The sequence below is a fragment of the Stegastes partitus genome, unplaced genomic scaffold (assembly GCF_000690725.1).
Source record: "Stegastes partitus isolate 25-593 unplaced genomic scaffold, Stegastes_partitus-1.0.2 Scaffold334, whole genome shotgun sequence".
Taxonomy (NCBI): Eukaryota; Metazoa; Chordata; class Actinopteri; family Pomacentridae; genus Stegastes; species Stegastes partitus.
In genome coordinates this window covers 267,414-284,916 of record NW_007578065.1, presented here as the reverse complement: position 1 = coordinate 284,916, position 17,503 = coordinate 267,414, and the positions used below count along the sequence as shown (strand labels likewise).

General features: G+C 40.2%; 1 protein-coding gene across 2 annotated transcripts in view; it reads left to right on the top strand.

Annotated features, from left to right (window-relative positions):
• The first annotated feature begins 4,812 nt into the window (after window positions 1–4,812).
• Window positions 4,813–17,503, top strand: part of LOC103358836 (nuclear receptor coactivator 3-like) — a 31,179-nt gene continuing 18,488 nt past the window's right edge. For both annotated transcript variants that reach the window (XM_008283970.1, XM_008283969.1), the window contains exon 1: window positions 4,813–4,881. The gene's annotated coding sequence lies outside the window, so the exon portion shown is untranslated. The remainder of the gene's footprint in view (window positions 4,882–17,503) is intronic.

Below are 17,503 nucleotides of genomic sequence, written 5' to 3'. Positions count from 1 at the left end.
TCGCAGAATCATAAATAATTTGGGATTTTTGTGGAATATGCAATGTGCCTTTGTGTGTGTCTCACTATGCGAAGGAAATGTATTCTGAATATCTGAAAAGCAGAACCAATCACAAAGGGATTATTTTAGTCTTTATGTTCATAATGCTTTAATTAATGTAAAGTCAAATGTAAATGTCTGTAAATGACTAAAAAAAATAACTAAACAAATTAAACTTTCTCAGTCTTGACATTACATGTAAGGAAACTTCTCGCTAATTTGTTTCACGTATCTTAAAATGTATAAAAATTAACAATTACAGAATACAGTATCCTGTGTGCTGCATAGTGGAGGTTTATGTATCTACAGGCTCTGTCCTCCCTATCAGTGCAAAATTGCAATTGGGAAATGAATGAACAGCAAATTCATCTACTAAGCATTTAGTTGCAGAGTAGGTTATGCACCACTGAGAGAAGACATAAATTCCTCTTTTGTAAATTCAGGGCAAGCATCATAGCTGGAAAGCATTATGTTCAAATAGACTAGTATATCAGATTGGATTGTTTTAAGTGGGAAAGAGGCTATTATATCTCTTCAGGAAAAATCTATATATTTGCTGGAATTCCATGTTTTATGGAGTTGGTGGTTTCAAAAGCAGAATGTCCTCAACTGTTCGTCTTTTTGTAATATATAACGCTTGGCTACTGAAAACACCTGCCTGCATTTATGAGCTGACTGTGGCCGTTTCTTCTACAGGAAGAAACACCACACTGACCTCTTGTGGGGAAACTTTATTACAACACACTACTTGGACACAGGTTTCTAAACATATTGATGTCAAGAATGATCAGACTCATATAAATAAAACCAATACTAATAAAAAACATTAAAGCCGATTTAAAACCTTTATTTGAAAAGCCCAACACATGGGCACATATATGTTATGTGTTAGTGGATAATAATGAGGTCATTATCTATATCTATCAGTGTAGTCATAATGTATTAAGTCATTGAGACAACAGGCTGATGTGTGGCATATTATTGATACACAAACATTCTATTGATTCTTCAACATGCTCTGGGGCAAAACTGACTTGTAGGACACAACTACGCCTCAGTTTCAACAATGTTCTGAGCACTGTGCATGTAATTTATCACCATTAGCTGCACATCTCACATAGTGCCCATGGGGAAATACAGAGGTGTATCTTTACCATTGTTTGCTGAGATAACACCGTAAGCTTGTCAACTAGGGTAGGATAAAGTTATCTAATATAAATGATGTCCTGAAGAAACCAGAGACACCTCCAAGGTGGAGCCGAGGGAACCACATCCACCCATGACCTCTCTAATCATTAGGGTAACTACCAAAATGTTGCAGTGGGTAGTCCAGTAACAATGAAAATACATTTTATTGCACCATGTTTGGCTTCAGTTGGATAAATTACACTCACATATAGACAGAATTATTGATATTAATATTCAAATCTGAAAAAAACAATGTATGTTTTGCATGTGGGTGAAGTTTATCCCCACCTGTATAGCAAACAGCTCTTCTTCTGGTGGTCAACATAGTAAATAAAATGAAACTTTGCTTGTATAAGCCAATAATTATTAAGCTTTACTGTAAAATAGGGAACCAATGTATATCTGTATGTGACTTCGTAACCCTCATATTGACATGCTTTCCAGCCAGCTTGTATACTACAACATCATAACAGAATTCCTGAAATGTAGTTATGGCTTTTGGTTTTAGTGGGCCACTCCAAGCTTTTCAGTGGGCCCATCTTGCCACACATGACAACACATTACTGTGTTAAAACTAGCTTATGTAGAAACACAACCAGTTGCCATACTGTGAATGTGTTTGGACCTTGGAGTCTGCAGGTACAATATCTACAGAGAAGAGTTACAGGTAACTTAGCTAGCCTGCTAACAACAGTAAGTTTAAAAGTCATGTCTAATGAAAATATCAGGATGATGTGGATAAATAAACAGGGGGCATTCATTTAAGGTTATTTTAAACAACAAGGACGTATTTCCCACATCTCTAGTCAAGGTACACTGTGCATAATTGACATGAAATTATCAACACTTAGCAGAGGTGTTAGCTAAAGTTAATATTAGGATAAGTAACTAGCCATAAGCGCGGCTACATGAACGTCGTGACAATACGTCGTCGTAAACAAACATTATCAAGTGGGCGACAAATCCACATAAATATATGTGTGTGTGTGCGTGTGTGTGCGTGTGCGTGTGTGTGTGTGTTATTTTTAGGGGTGTCTGTGTCCACTGTACCGTTTGGTGTCCAGACATTAGACGGTGACCTGTGACCCGCAAGTGTCGTCGGCTGTCTGACTGTAATGAGCCATGCAGGCCTCAAGATGGCGCCCCAGCCAGACTTTACTGCTCCGTCCAGCTGCTGGGCTGCAGCGGTGGTTGTGGGTTTCAGGAGACTTCTCCATTATTTCATCTCACTAAGTCCATTCTACGATCATCTTTCTGTAGCTGTGCTGTTTTCTGATTTACCAGTGGTAATTATTTGTTTTCAATGAAGCTTTGACATTTACCTCAACAACCACTGAAAACCGTGGAAGTTTTGCTTCATCCCCTTTTTTTCAGAGGTGTAGGCTGCTTCCTGTGATCAGCTACAAATGTTCTCTTTTTATAATATATATATTAAATACAATAAAATAAAGAGATATAGTATAGCATTGAAGTGTCTGATGCTCACAGCCATTTGGGGCATTTTAAAAAGTAAATGTTTTTATCCTTTAAATGTTTCATTTTATTACCAATTGCACTGATTACATACCATTGTTTAGAATTAATTAATGCATTTATATAGTATTTATGTCTAAGTTACTGTGTTTTAGTAACTCCATCAAATTTATCTCACACAACTGAGTATAAAAAATAGCACATGATAATATTTATCATTAATACTAACTTTCCTATTTATTATGTTGCAATGTATTTATAAAAACAAATAAATGAGTTACACTTGCAACTGATAAGACATTTATTGTGCTTTGCTAAACTTTAAACTTGTCTGAATCGTTTTCCAACAACGCAGTGTCATTAAATGTACTTTTTTTTTTTTGTTTAGCTACTAAAAAGTTTCTATCTACAGAATTGTAAAAGCAACTAGGAAATGAAATCTCAACATTTGTTCTAAGTTGTAGTTGGTGTTGTAGTTGATAATGAATGCAAAAGGGCTTGTTTTGTGCTTTACTGCATCTACATAGTGTTGAGAAGTTGGGGGATGGGAATGGGTTTGGGGCAAAGAAAGGCATGCTGCTAGCTGTTTGCAGGTAAACCAATCTGAATACATTAATGATTATGGGGCTATCTCCTGTCCTTTCAAACTGTTATCTCCTGTCCTTTCAAAGTGAGGAGGGGGCGAATAGGGAGGGGGGATGGGATAAAGTGTCTCACACTCACTGAGGGGGGAGGCCAGTTTGCCATGTTTTGTGGGGGAAGGGGCACAAACAGAGGGCCACTGGGCCCCTCTCTGGGTCTCCATGGAATGTATTTGAGCCTCTCTCACCAAGACAGACCTACAAACAGACCAAAAAACACACACAATAAAAACAAACATTTTACTTTTGGGTTCATCATGTTCTGAATCCTTTTAAAGTCCCCTTACAAACAACCTGCACAGACCACATAATTATGTTTGCATCAATATTGGGAATAATTATAGGAATACTTCATTCTGTCTTTTGAGCAATAGAAAACTTAGCAACTATGTTTCCACCATATAAGCTGTAAGGATCCTGCATACACACCCTTTCATTTTTACCAACTTCAAGTTTTTATTTAGAAAGTTGCAGAGAGAATTGTGGTTAGACAGTAAAGAGCAAGTGAGGAGCTCATTACCTATTTAATACCGCCTCATGTTCACTCCCCTCACCCTCATCATGCTGTTCTCCCTCCATCGTTGGCCCTTACTCCCTCCTCTCTTGTAAAAATTCAAAACTGGTGTGCCTGAGAGATCACCATGGAGACAGTTTCTTCCATCATCTGTGGCTTCTCAGGGGCCAAAGTGGCTCCACGCTCACTCCAGTTAGTATGACTGAAAGTGGACCAAGAGGCCGTGAGGTATCAGGCTGCACATGTTGTGCATGCAAGTAATTGGCAGCTAGTTTGTATCGCAAGGCACTAGAAGGCCAAAACGTGTGATGCAGGGACAATACAGTTTACTTAAATCGTGATTTGGCAGTTACATTTATTTATGCTTAATTAAGGCCATGCAATACTTTAAATTATAATGACAGTTTAATATTCTATGGAAATAGTATTGGAAAAGCATCCAGCTTTTTTTCACTAGGGCCTATTAGAAGCCACAAAACAGCCAAGCTTTATACAATGTGTACATGCTAACCTTAAATAAATTCAAAATGCTTATTTAGGTTTTTTCTGAATAATTTGAAGTAATCTTAAATCATTTAAATATGCGATTTTTCTGTTTCTTTTATTTTTTTATTATTTATAATTTTTTTTCTCAATGATTAATTTTTAGTTTTTTTATTTTTTGTACAGGGACAATATCGTAATATTCTATGGACATGATAGGTCATTTGTATAAGGCTGCTTTTCTGCCAGCCTATAAATAAAAATTTAAATCTCTCCCCCTAATAATATCAGTGACTGCTGCTCATATCACCTCGGGGTGCTGGTGTACGTGTAGTTCATTTTCACAACGTGCCAAAGCGGTTTGATGCGGCTCGCGGAGGTCAAACGACTCCATTACCCAGAAGTCCCGTGGCTCTGCTACAAGCTGGCTCCCTCCGCTCTGGGAGTGTTTCCCATTTAAACAAACACGGTCTTGCCGAAGATGGCGGAGAGTTTGTAGAGGCGTAAAAGAAACTGCTGTACTCAATGAAAGCGTCGAAGCCGGTGAGTTCTCAGCTAATATTTTGCGATTCTTTTAAACCCAAGTTTTAAACACTGATACTAGTTTGTGTTTGAACCCGCAAATTTGTCTCAGAGGCAGTTGGTGTTGCTTCGCTTCCGAGCAGGCTGTGTGTTTTTTTTGAGCTACCGTGATACAACGAACCACCTTACCACTGTCTATTTGTTATGGAATGTTTGTAGTGATGTTGTTGGCTTCTGAACTGTAAATAATATACTAATTTACGACATGCTAGGCTCGGTAGTGTTCCCTTCTTTTCGCTTTTCGTGTTTCTTGGCGTTTCCATTATCCGCTAGCTACAAAGTTTACGAGACATAGCCTCTGATTCGCTGGGTGCAATAGCCTAGCTGTTAATACTCAACACTGCCCATGAGTGAACTCTGTTGTGTTTTAAAACCTTCACGGTAACTTTGTGGGTCGTGTCCATTGTTCGCAACACATGTGGATGGATTCAAAGCCACTACATTTTCTAGCAGACAGTCCGCCTTTGCTTTACAGTTTCAGTTGAGCTGCGGTTGCTGGAACCGTCGGCGTTCACAGCTTATGTTAGTTACACCGTAGTAGTTGTCCTGTGTAAGAAAATCCACACAGAATGTTTGTTACGGTTGTCGAGCCTCAATTATGTGTGTGCTCTGTGGTAAACAACCCGAATTACATGCTTTTTGTTTAGGGGAATATCTGATACACAATGGACAATGCCATTTAACTAGTGGAAACTAATTAAGCCTAAATTAAGTTGCATAGAAATAACAGAATACAAAGTGCCACTTTTCAGAAAGGTTGCATTAAATTACTAGTGTTTTTTTGTTTGTTTTTTTAAATGTGTGATGTTAACCAGCTGCAGGTCAGGATCAGCCTTGTGTTTGCCAGTAGCCCACATTATTGACCCTCACTGCTGACAACCAAACTTGAACTGACGAGCTCAGCGTGGCTGCTCTGGAGAATCAAAAGCATCTGCTATTTATTTGCCTGGCTGTAGCGAGATTACGCATCCATGATTGTAATGGCCCATCACACTATGATTAAATGTTGGTTTTCACTGCTGATAAATCACATATAGGTGCATGTGTGTGTGTGTGCGAGACAGACAGACTGGCAGAGGCAGATGAATGTGTTTCTCTGCAGAGGAAGATAAACACTCCAGGGTTCAGGTAGAGTCCTGGTTTGCTTTCCCTCTGCTTGACAAGGTGTATGCTGAGCACTCAGTTTTTGAGGTTGTAGGAGGACATTCTTGGAGAGCGTGCTCATGTGTGGTCAAACAATGAGGTGGTAGGCTTAGTCATTCCACTGGAACGGTTGAGGTCTAGGTGTGCTGTCGCTCTCTCTGCCTGGGGCCATCCCTGCCAATACTTGCAGGCATTTACATCTCAATGCTTATTTACATGCAGGAGCCTTTAAAATCATCTATGTGTTTTGTCACATTGCAGTACTGTCTTGCTACTGGGTTGTTGCTTACTGATGAGTTTTCCTGCTTATGTGATTTCATGCGGGGCACTGAATGAATAGTCTGCGATATCTCAGTAATGCAGCCATGAAGTGGTATTTGACTGGGAGTGAATGGTGTCGCTGGCCGTCCGATGAGCTAACTTGTCTTTATTTTGAGTCTGATAGAATGCCATTACTCAAACCCACGTATGTGGTATTTTTGTAAGTGATAGAATGACCACTGTGGGAACCTGTCCGATGAACTGCTTCTGCTCATATTCTTGGCAAATGGAGCCCCCTGTCCCCCATTCTCTGGCCCTTTATCTACCACTTTCTTTCTCCCTCACACAGGGTGTCAGGCTGTGTTAACAATGAATCAATCTTTGGGGGGATTCTTTGACTGCAGATGGGGTGCAGAAGTGACTGCGATGCATGGCTTTCACTCTTTGTCTGCTGGCCCCTGTGCTCTCAATAATTCATTAACTTATCACTTTTTCTCATGGGTCTGGGAGAAGTCTCTGTGTGGTGGGCGACTCTGTGGTTTCATTAAACAAACATAAATTTAGTGGCATCACTAATATTTAGATCATACTCATAGGGATTGCTTGTGATGCTGAATATTTTAGAACTTGTCTATAATACAAAAAATACCTGTTTTTTTGTGAGACGGTTTCCAAGCACACTTGGTAAACAAACTTACAGAGCAGGCATGTTCCCCAGTCCACTGTGTAAGCGTATGTGTGCAGTATTTGAAACACAATAGATCCAAACTGCACTTTCTGGAGCAGTACATTGAATTAGAAGCCACAACCTTATGTTTTAAATAATTTTAAACAAATGTTTAAAAAAGCAGCAAAAAAAATGTAAAACCTCTATCCTTTACTTTTGTTTTTTGTTTTTTTTTCCGCATTTGGTCAATATTTATGCTGTGTAATTTCACTTCTAAACACAGAGTGATACTAGACAGAAGAAAGAAAAATAAGTGAAGAGCTCACCACTTTTGGGCGCCACTTTTTGATGACTGTCTAATCTGTCTTTGTCAAGCAGCATTTTTGTGTCAGTGATGTCTGAATAGATGGCATTCTTTGAGCGTTTCATCAGTCTGTGTGCTTTAAGTGAGACTGAGAGTCATAGATAATACGTTTAGTTTCGAGTAACTGCCAATCAGTCATGTGGTATGTGTTCAATTCAAGATTAATTGGTGTGTGGCTAAGCAGTGGATCTGAGAGTACTCTTAATGACACAGAGCTGCAAGGACAATCTGATTGTTTCCTTTAATTGAAATATGACTCCTTGGTCTTAGTACCTTTTTGTGAGACAGCAATATGGAGAGTGCTGGGTTAGCCAAGGAAAACAATTTCTCCCTCTAACTAATAAAATACAACCAGAACTTGTAATTAAGGGAATTTGTGCATCTTTAAATTATCCATCATAATTATTTTTGATAGGATGTACTGTGTGCTGTTTTCAAGCCAAGTTAAAGTGTTCCATTCTCTGAAGTCTAACTCCAGACTAGTTAATCTTCACTTTGACTTGACATTCAAGGCAGTTTTACAACCAGTTTTAAGAATTCAAAAGTTTCCTGTGGTCATCCCAAGCTGTGCAAAACATCCTGTTTAGTCCGCACATCTCAAGGTCACTCATTCAGTGACAATGATCTGTATTTGTGTTTGTTGAAAGTGCATATACTGCACACTGGTGTGTTGATGTGGGATAACTCAACAGGTAGGTTTGCTTTTTGTGCCTACCTCTGTAGAGCTAAATATAGAACCCACTGCTCAACAAGACAGTCATGTTTCCACTGCTAAGATAATTGCACTTACTTTGCCCAAACAAGTGAGAGTATGAAATGGGAGCTGCTGAAACCAGATAAACCAGAGGAAGACAGACTGCCAGCTCACAGAGACCAAAGTCAAGTGGTGCAGTTTGCACTGTGACTCTGTTTGAAGTCACATCTCATTCATCCCCGTGGTCCCCTCACTTCTTCAACTCTGAGGTAAAACCCAAGTGTTAGGCTAGCCGAGCCATATGTGAGCCATGCACACTTCTAAAAGCCAAACGGGCAGCCTGAAGCAATCATTGCACCCAATTCTAGTTTATATCCAGCAAGGATTTGGAACATTTCTCTCTCTGTAGTCTTCATTGATTGGATGAAGGCAAGAGTTTATTAGGGAAGGGAGTGCCAAGAGCTTTGTCCCCCTCCCCTCTTTGCCCTTCCTCTTTAACTTCAACTCCCCCTTTAACTTTCGCTTCCCCAGCTGAAGAATGCTCGTAAAACGGGTTCACCTGAACAAGCCAGTGGGAGGGTAGAACCCTGGCCTAGTTTTGTTACTATTGTAAAATGTTAGCAAGACCTTGTTTGTGTTTTGTTTAGGGCCCCCTTTTATAAAAATGCTTTGGGGAGAGACAGCAAGGGTGAAAAAAAGTTTGGTTTGTGAGATAACTGCTACCAGATGCTCGCTCTGTCTGTTATTTAGCATGAAGAGAAGGAGAGAGAGACGCTGGTGAAGAGAAAAAGAGACACTGTCGTTTCTGAATGAACTTTTCAACTGCTACATGGACACTCTCCATCTTAACTTAGTCTACAAATATCTTGTCCCATGAATACTCTGCCTTTATCAAATACAAACAAACAACAAGAAGCTTTGGTCTGGGCTGCTGTAAAGTGTCCAAGTTCTTTGTCCTAAATTTTCACAAAGCTTGCCTTTACTAATCTCAGTCCTCCACTGCTCATAATTCAGCAGTGTCGATTGGTTAGTTGTGTTTCTTTGTGTTTACATTGTGCTCCCCTTTCTCTGTACATCCACAAACTGAACCTGGGTTGATGTTGAACTTATGTGGCAGTGGGTGTGGTTTCTGGGTCTGTCTGGATTGAGAAGCAGCTGTGGCTGGCATGGCACTGCAGTTGCAAGTTGTAAGAAGATATGTGACCATGCAAGCAACAACTGAAGGGGGACGGTCTTCTAGTTCATCTGCAATTTAAAATCTCCCTTTATTAAGGAGATGAGAGCAGGTTGCAAAGAGTGAGCCCACAGCACTCGGCTCAACACCATTTTTACTTTCCACTGCGTTTTTTTTACTTTATTGCAGCTTTGAGTTCAAACGAAAGTCAAGGCATGAATGACAGACTTCCACGCCATCGTTAAAGGCTCCAGACTTACTACAGCATGTCAACGCTGGCAAGGCATGTGTCGGATAATTTATTACACTTATTTTTTAATTGGGCTGATTTTTTTCCGCTCCTTTTTGGATAAAGTGGAAAATGTTCCTTTTACCATTACTGTTCCTCTCTCTGCCTGGTGACGTCACCCCTGTTTATGTGGCTTGTCGTTAAGGCAACACTCTAATCAAAAGGTTGCTGCTCTGGAGCTTACTGTTGTCCTCAGAATAGCAGAGCTAACACTTGCCTCCCGGCATTGCCACATCACAGCAAGCTTTGCATTGAAGTCTTATTTAAAATACGAAACAACATTTCCAAAAGTTGGGCATTAATCCGATCTAGTTTTCGTATAGAGAGGGTTCTAGGTTGGCAAGTGATCACCATGTTTCCATTTGGCCTGTTCCATGTTTGCTCATATATGCGCATCTGATTGCCAGTGCCACACTGGAATAAGTAAGTCTGTATGACTGTGGTATGACAAAAATAGGAGAAGTAAAGGTCCCCATTCAATTAGCACCCATCTGATAGCCGATGCTATTCTAATCCTTTAATGTTCCATGTGGCCATCCTTGAAATTGAATGAAAGCTAAACATTATTTAAAGCAACTTATGAGTTTGGTTCTAAATTGCTATAGCAGGGTCTTGACAGCTGTGGGGACCAAAAACACAGCACTTTATACCATTTCTTAACTGGAATAGGAATGGTATAGGAGATTCCATATTCATTCTGCAATACACATAAAATGCAGGTTATCTTACGGTTTGTGTAAAAATCATTGAAAGAATTAAATAATTTAATATTTTTTGCAATCTGTTCCTTGTATCGGACAAAAATGTTCTAAAAAATATTTCAAGAACCTACTTCTCACACGTCCACCAATGTGGCTTGTCAGACCGACTGTGAACACTTCGCTTCAAGGTTTTAGTTAAACACACACAAAAAAAACCCAAAGTCCTGTCATTAGCAGTGAAGCATATCAATTTAATACTTATTTGTACTCTTACTGCTATTTTTCACCTTGTCATAAATGGACATGAGGTGAAAACAGTAGCAGCAAAAGGTTTTGTTACTTTACCAAAAATACACTTTGGACAGACAAATACAAAAGATTTTAAAGAAACATTTTATGGCATTGAGGAAACCCCATAATTAGACCGAACTCAGTAAACTTTTGGTCAATAGACCATTGCAGGAGAATTTTGATTTGACAAAAGTTCAATCGAAGGCTTCTTACATTTTTTCATGAAGACATCACAAAGAAAAGAAAAGACTGCAGTATCCGTCAAAGTTGGTTTCAGTTAAAACAGTGCGTGGCTCTGCAGGAACATTGAGTCTTTATGTTCTGTGAAGGCAGGATGAAGCGAAGACTGGTATGTGTCCGGTCGATCAGCCAGTGTTGTCCTTTGCCTGCTCCCTTACAGTGCAAAGGACTTGATTAGCAGTGCAGGCTTAATCACTCAGCAGATGGGACAGAGTGCAGTGTCACCAAGACAAAAACAAACCCACAGTTGGATTATGTCTGTGTGTGTGTGTGTGTGTGTGTGCGTGTATACATGTGTGTCTGTGTTCAATCAGACTGAGCAGCTTTGATTTGATTCCTAAACAGATTCCCAGGTGTGGTGATACAAACCCAGCAGAGCTCCTTGTTTCTTTCCCTCCACTTGCTTTCTCTGTCTATCTTTCAACAATTGGTCCTTCTGAACACTGTGCCCAGCCTGTCCTCATAAGTCTTTTAAATACACTTTTAATAGTGTGGAAGCATCACCGATGAAAAATCATCAAAGAAATACAGTAGTAGACCTTATCAAGCACCCGAGGATTAGGGTTATATCATATGTATTTATAATCCATACGTCTGTGGGAGTTTTTATTCCTCACTGGGATTGAAATGAAGCACACTACAATGGTCTCTATTTACATGTCCGGCTGTAAAATGATCCTCATGTGATTCTTAGGTTTTTTGGGTAAATTGTGTGTTTTTCAGAGGGATCAGATAAAGCAGGTATTGATAGTTTCTTCTGCTCCTGCTCTCTGTTTCCCCTTGTACCTCATTTCTGGAATCTTTTTCACCTAGGCTCTGTCAACACATGAAACCGGCCAGTTGAGAGAAAGGAAAAGGAGTAGTAAGGGGGAAAAATGGGAGATGGGAGGGGCTGAAGTTGTGAAACTGGCGTCAGACCATCTTTTGAGTGGAATTCTTTGCAGGGGTCAGAGTTCAGGCGCTGCAGTGTGGCGCTGTGATTGGCTGAGGAAAGGTGAAATGAAAACCACAGTAAACTTTTGACCCCGGCGCAGGAGCGCTGCAGCAACGCCCAGGCTCAGCTCTGGCGTGGTGGAACAGAGCCCGCTCTCTTCCTGTGTTTACTCCACCAATCCAACAGGGACGGTGGGGAGAAGAGGAAAGGGGGAGGGAGCGCAGAGAGGGAGGAGAGAAAGACACAAGAGCGAGAGGGAGGGAGGGAAAAGAGAAAATCGTCAGCGGCACAGTTGAAACGTGCGCACAAAAAAACACACACTGCTTCTGAACGGCAAAGTTAAAAACCCAGCACAGTGTTTTATATCAGCGTCAGGCCATTTAAAAAAAAAAATATTGCCAAAAATAATTACAGCGGTTAGCATATCTTCACACTGAATTATCTGTGGCTACATGAGATTCAAATGCTCGCTGCATCTGCATCAGTTGCTAGTGAAGATGTGTGTGTTATCAGACTGGGCAGCAAGGAGGCTGATCAAGCCCTGGTGTTCTGGCTCCCCAGATAAAAGGCTGTTTAGCCATTGATTAATGAACTAATTTCCATAATATTAGCCTTGTGTGATCACAGCCGACTGCATTTTGTTTGGTCACTGTGGTCCTCTCTGGACAATGCCATGTCCTTGCGCTTATCACCTCAGCATATACATCAGCATGTCAAGCTTATAGAAAATGAAGGGATTATTTGAGATGCAGAATTACAGTGGCGCTATGCGATGAGTTAGCTGGTTAAATCTGTGCCTGCGTGGGTCCTATCCTGTTCCTTTCTATTCTTTGTCTGTATTAATGATGGATAGTTGTGGGAGATGCATGTGTGACGCACACACACACACACACACACACAGTGGAATCTGCCATCTCTTTGTTTTCACCTTCATTTATTTTCCCCGGTTTTTCTACACGTTGCAGTTTGTGTGAGAAAAATGAGGAGATGCACACACAGCCTGTTCATGCTCTTGTGTGTGCTGTGTGCGCTGGACAAGAGTGGGGGATGTTTTTTTCTAGAGGAAACAAGCACTTCTATGAAGATAGTTTTCCCTCTGCGTTAAACTACCCCATCTTCACCACACTCATCTATGGAAATAAATGTTTTTATGAGGAAATTCCCAATGCAGTTTACATCAACAGTTTATTTTGCATATATCACCACATTTATTTTTTTTATCTGCAAAATATGTATGTGACTACCCATTTGACTGTTCAGATGTATAGAACGTAGCTTTATTACTGTGCATTATACCCTCATTTTATTTCCTGACTGGTAAATAAAATTGAACTTGAGGTTAGTTTCCATAAAGGCCAAGGCTTCATTTTCTCACTGATGGACAGTGTTTCTGAAATGCTTCCACAAAAACCTCCAGTTTGTTGAAGTGAGGACGTGTTTCTGTCTGCTTTTCCACACCCACCTCCCCGTCCTCTCTCACATTTGCGTCACTACCACGGTTTTGAAAGGTGTGCTTTATTATGCCGTGACTGTTTCTTGTCTGAATACTAACTCTGAATCAGTCGTGCTTTTTGTAAACGTAGAATTTGAATAAAATAATAATAATTTTGACGGTCTGACCTCGTTTAAACAGAATTTGAGAACATTAAAAGTGTACAGAGGAATTGAGAGAAATGTGTCGATTCACGACCAGCTACAGTACAGACAAATAAAGGGCCGAGCCTGTGTTTTCAGTCTGGGTTTAAAGCCTTTTCGGAATTTCACAGCTGCCTCTCCAACTAAATGGAGGCTTTTCCTTAACAATTTACAGCTTCACTTTTTCAGAATCCACACTTGTACACATATGCTTCACATATGTCCTCCTCGTCCCCATTCCGGAATCTCATTGTGTGGCAGCACTCTTGGTCTTGCCATCCAACCCTTTGGCTCCAACTCAGTCCCATTAGCCCGAGTTTCATTGAAATCATGTGTAATGTTGGCAACAAAACAACAAAGCAATATTCACCAACAACAAGGGTGCATTTGGAAGTTATCTTCCCTTACAATTAAGGGGGAATCCCCAAAATGTCAAAGATGATAGATGGCCACTAAACAGAGTTAAATTTGGTTCTAAATTATATGAAGCAAGAGCAGCAATGTCATCCACGATTCTCTTGTTTTTCCCTGCCATTTAGTAAGGATAAAAAATCACTGATTCCAGCACAGACTTCACAGCAATACAAGCCTGCATGCGTCAGTTACCACGTGTATGTTATGGCTTTTTATTCAAAATGGGAAGATTCCTTTTAAAAATCTGCTTGAATTGTTGCTGCACAAAAAAATATTATTGGTGACTCATAAGTTTCTTTTTCCTTTTTCAGTATATTTATATATTTTGCGTACTCTCAATTGTTGTACTTCTATAAAGCGTTTTATTGAAATTGATGAATTTATTCATCAAGTGAACTTTTATGGAAGTTTTTAATGGTTGTTTTGAAAATTAAATTCTAGCTAAAGTTGTTTTCTTTTGTTTTTTTCTGTTGATGACCAGAAATACATTGGGTACACGATTAATACATTTCATAGGAGTAGGCAATCTGATGATCTTATACTGTCACATGATTTGTTTTTCAGACTAATTGTACAAATTGTGCCATTAAGGGATGCTATGCGTAACGATTTTTTTTAGTCCTTTCTAATAAGCTAGTCCTGGTCTTTCCTGTCTCGTGTTTCCCATGTGCAGATGACTGTTGGGGCAGTCCTCAATGTCATCCTGTTTCTCCAGTGAGTCTCTCATCCCACAGATAGTCTCCATCTCCACCATCCTACTGCAGATGGTGACTGTAGTCCTTGTTCTGCTCTCTGAGAGATGTGATGCGATCTGGTAGGCTACTCCAACCAGAACCTGCAGCAAATGGAGAACTTCATTTCCCCCCCAAAAAAACAATTTCATAATGTCCTCCCATGATGAGATAGCAGACTACCTTTGCCAGCTTTAGTCCAAGATAGTGGAGTTGGAGGCTGACTAGAAACTCACTGGACAGGCAGCTGAATGTTATCAAGGACTGTCACAACTTGGTCAGCCTGCAGGTAGAGAAACAAGATGGGGTGAGCCTGGGTTATCAGATTAGGCTTTGTATCCAGGCAACCATAAGCACAACTAGTCATGTGATTACACGACTCAACTAAATCTGTGGGGAGAATTGCGATTCTACATTAAAAGACTGTCATACGATCGTTTGGCCAGGTCATCCCCCCCTAAACTGTCAGCTCACAGTTGTCAAAACATGAAGGGGAACAACCCATTCCCTGAACATTCATCGTCCAGTCATAGCTTTGTTTTCCTCTATGAAAACACAAGATCTAAAATGCAAATTTAGGCTACATTCACAGTAGTATGTTTTAGTGCTGTTTTAGAAATATTCTCTGTTCATATTAACATGACGGGTATACATGTGCCATTGTAAACAAGTAGCACAAGGTTGCTTGCTTAGGTGTAAAAAAAATACTACAAGAGATAAACATCAGTGGCATCAGTGCACAATGACGAGGCAGAATTCACACTGAAAGTAACACGAGTATAAGGTGATCATGACGGTGGAAAACAAACTTTGATTGGGAGTCGTCATGTAATGGGGCGTGGGGAATCATGGAAGGACATGAGGTGACTGATGGGACCCAATCAGAAAGCAAACATGAGTGTCAGCATTTCTGATAGTCTCGATTTCTGCCCATCCAGACTGTAGTCCCAGAGTTTTCTAAGTAAAACAGGTTCAGTAGCATTTTAAAAACTTTCTGTTTTAAAGGTCCAAAAATGGTGAAGTAGCAAAAGAAGAAGCAAAAGGTATGCAGTTTAAAAGGAAAACGTATCAGTGTGGATGCAGACTTGGTTGCATAGGATGACTTTAGAGCTGTGTTGTTAATGAGCTCCACAGGATACTGCTTGTTAAGGACACATTGTTATGGGCAGTATTTTAGTAAATGTCTTAGTACTCATTCCTTGGCCTTTCACACATCAGAACACTGAAAAGTTGCAGGCCATTTGCCTCTCCTAAAAGTTACAGCTTTGTGTGTAAATGACAGATAAGCTAAATATCAGTGCATAAATACTTGGAAATCCTCTTCTACAACACAAGGTTTGTCCTTAGAAACGAAAGAAAATTATGCACACGGTGCAAATGGTATACTATGAACTGTATTCTCCAATTTTATGGTTTCTATCATTTTTTGTTCATTTTATTTTGCAAGTGTGACTTCGGTTGTGAGCTCCCAGTGGCTTCAAAATTGAATTTCCCACTGAGACAATGTTGAGACTGGGGTTGGTAGAAGCTGCAGTTGCACTTAACCCAGTATATGGCTGGTTTTTATGCTCGGCAGGAGGTGGAGAAGTTCTTTGAAGAAAAACAGGAAGTCATTCTGTCCTTTTGTTTCCTTTTTTGCACTTGATGTCCCAGAGTCTAGTGGACACCTTTTGTTACTTTATTACCTTGCCTCTGTGGTGTGTGTGTGTATGTGTGCGTGTGCGTGTGTGTTTGAGTGAAGTAATGATGCTAAATGGTTGTAGTATCCCAGAAATGCCATGACTTCAGATGAATTAAAAATATACTGATTACAATGTTGCTGTTTTTTAGACATGCACACCCTTCTTGCAGTTCGAAGCCTTGGATGTGTTTTTCGGGGTGTATAATTGTGTCTATGTGTGCCCCAGTTTGTCTGATCTTTGTTTTGGGTGGGCCAATGTTTATTGTTAGGCCTGCCACTCTTTGTTTCGGGGAGCTCAGATTGCAGGCTTTATTTCAGGCTGAGCAGGAATGTCCTCACTATTCTGGTCCTGACTGACTGACGCTGCTGCTGCTCTGGCCTTCAGCCAAATGACTGTATATCAAATCCATACATTTTTAGAATACTAACTGAAAAGATTTGATAACGCCGAGTGCAGAAAAATACAGTGACATTCTGTACCAAGTTTACCTGACAGATGTAGTCTGCATTAAATCTATAAAAGAATAAGCATGTTTGTAGATATCTACAAGTTTCTAGCTCACAGGGAAAAGCAGCCTGTCTGTATTTGCTTACATAATTCCTTCAAATGCATTAAATTAATGATAAATGTTTGCATTTTAAGACCAGGGAGTCATTTCAGTCTGACTTCAAGGAGGCCACAAAGTCAGCCCAGCCATCCACTGGGCTCAGACAGTAAAACGATAGCAATATGTGACAGTGAGACACCAATAGCAATGACAAAATAGGCCAATAGAATGTCTGATTGTTTCACTTAAATGCATTAGTTGCAAACTGTAATTAAAACACAAAACGTAAAGTCCCAGTATGGTATGAACAAACCAAAAGAGTGCTCCTCCCTGTCTTGTAACAGCCTCCCTAAGAGTGGAGCATGCTACGAGTGGCACGCAAAAGGTGTGTTGTTCAGTTGCACAATCAACATATGACACAACAGCAGAAGCAGACTGGAGTGAGACAACGGGCGCCACAGCATCTCTCACCCGTTTCTCTTCTGGCGGCACACAGCAGAGGTGTTGGCTGGTCGTTGGCTTACCCTCCATTCCTTCAGGTCAGGGGTCTCTGCACTTTACCCTCTGGCACTTTCCCTGTGGCTTCTGCACAGATCACCCAAAGCACCTGAGTCTACCTCCGACTGGGTTTCTTGTCGTCCCCTGTCTGCTCCCATAGACTTTCTGTTCCTGTCCTTGGTCCCCAGTTATTTTTAATTAATTTGCCTCCATGTATTTATTTGTGTTTTTCTTTGATTTTCAACTACATTGAAGATATACTCTGTGATAAATAATGCAGTTAAATTTAAAGTGAGGGGGTTACATTTAAAGTGAAGT